Source organism: Euphorbia lathyris, chromosome 2, assembly GCF_963576675.1.
Source record: "Euphorbia lathyris chromosome 2, ddEupLath1.1, whole genome shotgun sequence".
Lineage (NCBI taxonomy): Eukaryota > Viridiplantae > Streptophyta > Magnoliopsida > Malpighiales > Euphorbiaceae > Euphorbia > Euphorbia lathyris.
Genome location: NC_088911.1, coordinates 29,705,576 through 29,711,794, shown reverse-complemented (window position 1 = coordinate 29,711,794; position 6,219 = coordinate 29,705,576). Strand labels below are relative to the sequence as shown.

Sequence of the window (6,219 nt, the reverse complement as noted above, 5' to 3'; positions counted from 1 at the left end):
AGAGTCATAAAAGAGTTAAGATCTTTTTCTCAAAATGATAATGAGACTCTTTATGAGACTTGGGAACGTTTTAAAGAACTTCAACGTTTATGCCCACACCACCAATTACCCGCTGAACTTTTAATGCAAACATTTTATAATGGACTAAATCCTACAACTAGAGGTTCATTAGATGCTATGTCGGGAGGGCTATTTATGAAGAAAACATCAGCCCAAGCAAGAGAACTTTTGGAGGAAATGGCAATCAACAGCAGTATGTGGCCCGCGGAACGTGGACATGTACCGTTGGCGAAACCATCATCATCAACAACAACACCATCAGTTAAAGGTATAGTAGAACTTGATCCAGTCGCAATGTTACAAGCCCAATTTTCTGCCTTATCGCACAAAATTGATAGGTTTATGGCACCGTGCGATACCAATGGTAATCCAATCCAAACGGATGTGGATTATGAAAATATGAGTGAGATCGAACAGGTAAATTTTGTCCAAGGGCAAAACCAAACTAATAATCCTTATTCTAATACTTATAATTCTGGATGTAGGAATCATCCTAACTTTAACTGGAAAGATAATAATAATGCAAGTGCTAATCAAAATCGTACTAGTAATTATCAAAATCAGTCAAGAGATACGATTAGCACTTTATATTCTAAAATCGACAAATTCATAGATGCTATCAGTGGAAAAATAAGTAATCATGAAGATGGTTTTAAACGGATCGAAAATAAATTCGATCAGCTTATTAAAAACCACTCATCTAGCATCCATAATTTGGAGGTTCAAATTGGTCAACTTGCTAAATCAATTCCATCCCAAAAAGAGGGAAGTCTTCCCAGCCATACGGAAGAAAATCTGAAAGAGCAGGTAAAGGCTATCACTCTTCGTTCAGGGAAGAATTATCTAGGTCCGAAAATGCCCGGAGATGAAACATTACCAGGAACTGATTTACCAAAGCCCAAAGAAGATATCTTAAACACAAAAAGTTCAACAATTGACTCAAGTACAAAAACTTTTGTACCCAAACCACCTTTTCCGCACAAGGTCCAAAATAAGGACTATGACAAATTTTGATGGAGGGATTAGTTGCCGCTTCCCGTTTGAAGAATCGGACAATTGGGTTTGGAAATATTATATGTGGGATAATCCTAGGAGCCAAAGGATCAGTTTCTGTTCCTTGGACTGATAAGGAACCATTTCCCATTATGAATTACGAGTTTCTGGAAAATGAGGGACTTGTAAAAAGAGAGTTTCGTTCTGGTCCAAAATTTCTTTCTCTTACAGAAAGGGAAATCTTCGTTCAAGCGAAGATTGACCGGGCCACTGTTCGTCGTATTCCAATTCATCGGGATACAATTTGAGTTTATATAGTTTGTTTGTAAATAGTGTATATATGTTTGATGTTTTTATGTATATATGTAATAAGGTATTTTATTGTATTTCCTTTGATTATGATTAATAAAAGTGCATTAATTCTTTCCTTAATTTCTTTTATTTAAGGAACAACCTTTGGTTTTCCTTTAATTTAATGTTTCAGTTTTGTTTATCTCAGTTTCAAGAATTAAAATTTGCATTAATGTCACTTAATTACATACGGAATTGAATTAGTCATGTTCAAATTGTCAAAAATAGTCCAATTATTACCCAGAAATTCCAGAATCTCAGTTGAGATTCTGAAATCTCAGTTGAGACAGTAACAGAGCAATTTTTCAGCACAAATCCGCCCCCTTACAAGCTTGATGTCGCGACTGAGATTTTGAAAATCTCAGTCGCGACTTGCGGCTGCTGTGACGGGATTTGGCTGGTTTTTTTCAATTAATCCTATTCCTACTCTAATTCATTACCTATTACTCTATCCTAATCAATACCTATTACTTACACCTATTTATATCACATCTATTTTCACCAATCGCTCATCTTTTACTCTTCCCAACACCAAGATTCACTCACCTTCCCCATAAATCTTTACCCTATTCATCTTCTTCTTCCCTAAATCACCACCATTATCTTTTACTCTTCCTTTCATTCTTTCAAATTTCTTCATCTCTTTCACCAAATTTCATAAACCAAAATGCCTAGACAAAAGACCGTTGCTAACAAAACCAAAGCCTCCGAGATCACTAGATTACGTGTTCAATATGGCGCACCGTTCGATATTGCGACGGAGGCCGAAGGACGAAAATTTCGCCGTTTTTCTAATAGCGAAGTGGTGTTCGTCGACATGCCTTTCCTTGACACCGACATGGTAAACATATTTTCTTTTACCGACCGTATTGATGAATATCTATCCGTTCTTGGTTGGACAAGATTTGCTAGTATGCGTTTTCCTAGTAATAAATCGCATATTTTGGAATTTTTGGTCACTCTAACTTATGACAATAAGAAAGGTATTATCTCTTTTCGAAATAATGGAGTTCGTTTTGAAGTCGGGTATGCGGCAATGAACAGATGGTTTGGTTTTCCTACTCAGAATTTTTATTCCAAACCAAAGACTTTTAATGCACACACGGTTTGGCACACTTTAACCGGCCTAGATGTTTTTCATCCGAAGAACACTTCTAGTAAGTTACTTAAGGATAATTGTATCTTTTTCTTTCACAAATTTTTATCCTTTTCTTTATTTGGTCGGGTTGAAAGTTCAAAGGTGCAAGTCCGTGATTTGTTTGTGTTGGATAGTATTTTTAAGAATTTGACCATTGATAGTATTGAGATGATATTTACTAATTTAGTTCGAGCTTCCAAGTCCTGCAATAAGCAAGTGCCAATGGGTAATTTAATTACCGGCATTGTTTTGGGTGCTCGGGGTGAATTAGCGGATTATCAAAATATGCCTCATGTTGGTTTGCCTTCATTGGATATCACGACACTTCAACGAGCCAATTTGTTGAAGAAATTGGGACCACCCACTTTTATCTCCTATGAAGATCGTACAAGACGTGTTTTTGCTACATTGGGTGGTGAAGCTTCAAGTTCATAAGGTTTAGGTGCCCACGATGATGATGAGGAGCATGATGAGGAATTTGATGAAGAAGAGGAGGAGGAGAATGTTGATGTTAATGATCAAGAGCAAGCACATGAAGAACCAAATGTTGAAGAGCAAGTTGGTTGGCAACGTGTTTTGACACAAATGAACGAGCATAACCGTCACATGAATTTGCGGTTAGATGAAGTTGTTGCCAACAATACCGAAATGAGTTCAAGGATAAACACGGTGGATGCCAATATCACTACTTTGAGACGTGAGCACAAATCTACTCGTCGTCGGTTGCTATCTTTCTTCCAACGCCAAGGAGTTGAGACTACGCCTTCTCCACCGAGTTCACCTTGATAGGTTTTATCCTTTCTATCTTTTACCTCATTTTCGTTATTATGTTTTATTCGGTTTGGTACAATATTTTTTATTATGTTTGGTACAATATTTCTAATTATGCTTGGTACAATTATCTTTATTATTCTGTTTGAATGTTATCGTACCATCTTTTTAATTCTAATTCGTATGGTTTAATTTCGTACCATTTTTCGTGTTTTATCGCTTTTTGCACTAATTAAGTGTGGGAGGAGATATTTCATATTCGCTTTAATTTTAAGTACGAATGAACGCAACGAATGAGAATGAATGCTATTTATTTAAAGTATAAATGCATATTGTATTCAATTTTAAGTAAACTATATAATGCAACATTTTCAAACAAAAATATGTAACATTTTTCAAAAACAATTGCAACATTTTTATATAAAGTGCAACATTTTTTTTATATATAGCAATTTTTCATAAACATAAAATTTTTGTTAAGTATATTTTTCATATGTTTCAAACAATTTAACTTTCAAAAATAATGTTAAGCATATTTTAAGGTTATCATTATTGGTAGAAATAATATTTCTATACGGGCAATATTTTTACAAATATTTTTAAAAATCTCTGATACGATTTTATAAAAAACGTCTCGAGTAAATGTATATAAGTAAAATTTCTTTAGTTTCAAATCTCTATTTTATATCATGAATTCATGATAAATATAAATCTTATTTTCAATTTTCAATTAGGTTTATAGGCATAAATCAAACTAACAACTTTAGCTTTTTAACTCGCCATGATTTTCGTCTTACATTAAAAACCAATTGAAGTTTTTTAAGGAAACTTTAGCCATAATACATGTTGAATTTCAAGTCAATATAGGATGAATGTGCTATTTTTCTTTTCCCAATTTATAATTTTCATTTTTATAACTCATGTTAATTTAATCAAGTAGTCGTATTCTTAACTTTTGGCCACGATTGAGACCAACCTTATCACAATCGAGGTATGAAAGGGTAGAACATTAAGTACCGTTTACTTTTGGCCACGATTGCGACCACCCTTATCATGATCGAGGTATGAAAGGAACGTTAAAAATTAAAGCAAAATTAAACGTGTTTAAAGTTTTAAGTAACGATTGCGTCCACCCATGGCATGGTCGGTACCTCTTGAACGAACACAAAAGCAAATTAATTCATATAAAGTCACGGACGAGACCACCCTTATCACGGGCGTGACTAAGTGAATATATTAAACCTAAGTCCTTAATAAATATATATTTGTAATAGTTTAGGTTTGGGAAAGGAAATTTTGTGCTTTGAAATGCCTTGAGACGAAAGATTCGAAAACATGCGTGCTTACACCGTCCCGAATACTTCAATATAAAAATTGAGATACAAGACGAATAATATATCTCTTTTACACTAGCTAGTTTGATACTTTGCGTATAAATTTACCATGGAAGTTTTTCTTTCGGTTTAACTAGTTCAAAGAGGAATATATGGATATATGTTCTATTTATAAAGAGATTGATTAAAGAATAAATTCAGTGAAATTTTGCTCGGGACTAGCAAAAGCTTAAGTGTGGGAGTTTGTTAAGCCCAAAATATACCTAAAATATCATATATAAATACGTTAAATTTACATTGAAATCGTGCTAATTATATTCGTTTAGAATACTTTTACGTCTTTATTTACTTCTTTGATGCAAGGTACCTAATTATTTGGTTAAATCCAAATAGGAGCTAAATAGGAGCTAAAACGGAGCTAAAACGGAGGAAAAACCTAAATTACGTGCCAAGAATACATATCAATCAGAAGACCGACTCAAGAAGACAAGAAGCAGCCAAGAGACGGGGAAAAAAAGCCCCTGTCGCGACTGAGATTTTTAGAATCTCAGTCACGACATACGAATGCCGGTCACGGAAAATCGAAGTCTTCAGCTCGCCCCTTCACCCCCTATCACGACTGTGATTCTCGGAATCTCATATGAGACAGCGAAGAATTCTGCATAGATTTCACATGTTTAATTCCAAGAAACACGTCTGTTCGTTTGGATAAAAGCGACCCTTCACCAGCGGACACGACCCTTCATTTACAACCCTTCAACAACTGTAAATAAGTGATCCATTTCAGAAATCAATGTTGTTGGCTAAGTTAGAAAAGTTAGAGAAATCAGAGAGTTATTATGTTGAGTTTCTGATTCAGAAAGAGTCAGAAAGTTAGATTTCATTTCTGTGTAAACAAACTTGCTGTACACAAGTTGTTATTAGATTAGTTATAAACACAGTAGTATTAGTTTAGTTTCAAAGGTTGATCAGAGATAAGTTTTCATTTTGGTAGTGGACCTAGTGGTCTCTATTCCGAAGATTTAGCGAGAAGAACTAATGGCTGAAGCGCAAAGAGGTCTGACAAGCCTACGGAGTTTGAGGGAAAGATTGACAACCCAGATCTCAAAGTTTTCGTTTAAGTGCTATCCATGTTTCTTCTTCTCTGTTAACTTGTGAAGATTCACAATTCACTAATAATATATTTATTTCATTCAATACATTCTTCCTGTTGTTATTTTGATATTGTTCTGACAAAATGATTTTCAAAATGATAAATTGGTGTTTTTATTAAAACGTTTTATACAATCATATTTATATAGAAACTTTGTTGAACACTTGAAAGAATTAGTTTTTATGGATGATATGATCGTTAGCGCGGCTTATCGGATATAAAATACCAATTTGATTAAGGTAGAAATCACCTCAACAGCAGGGGGATTTCTACGGTTTAAAGCCATTTAATTGCATAAATTCTTGTATTATTACATGTTCATAATCTTACCAAAGTTATAGTTGCTTTCTTTGCTTAATGAAAATAAGTTTTATACCTTCTATTTATTCCGACTACGGAAGCATCTGTCTTGTAATCAA

At 34.2% G+C, this 6,219-nt stretch overlaps 1 non-coding gene across 1 annotated transcript; it reads right to left on the bottom strand.

Moving 5' to 3' along the window:
• On the bottom strand, positions 1-107 carry LOC136221304 (small nucleolar RNA R71). The gene has a single exon (XR_010685078.1). It is a non-coding gene; the product is annotated as a small nucleolar RNA R71 (small nucleolar RNA).
• Positions 108-6,219: the final 6,112 nt, after the last annotated feature.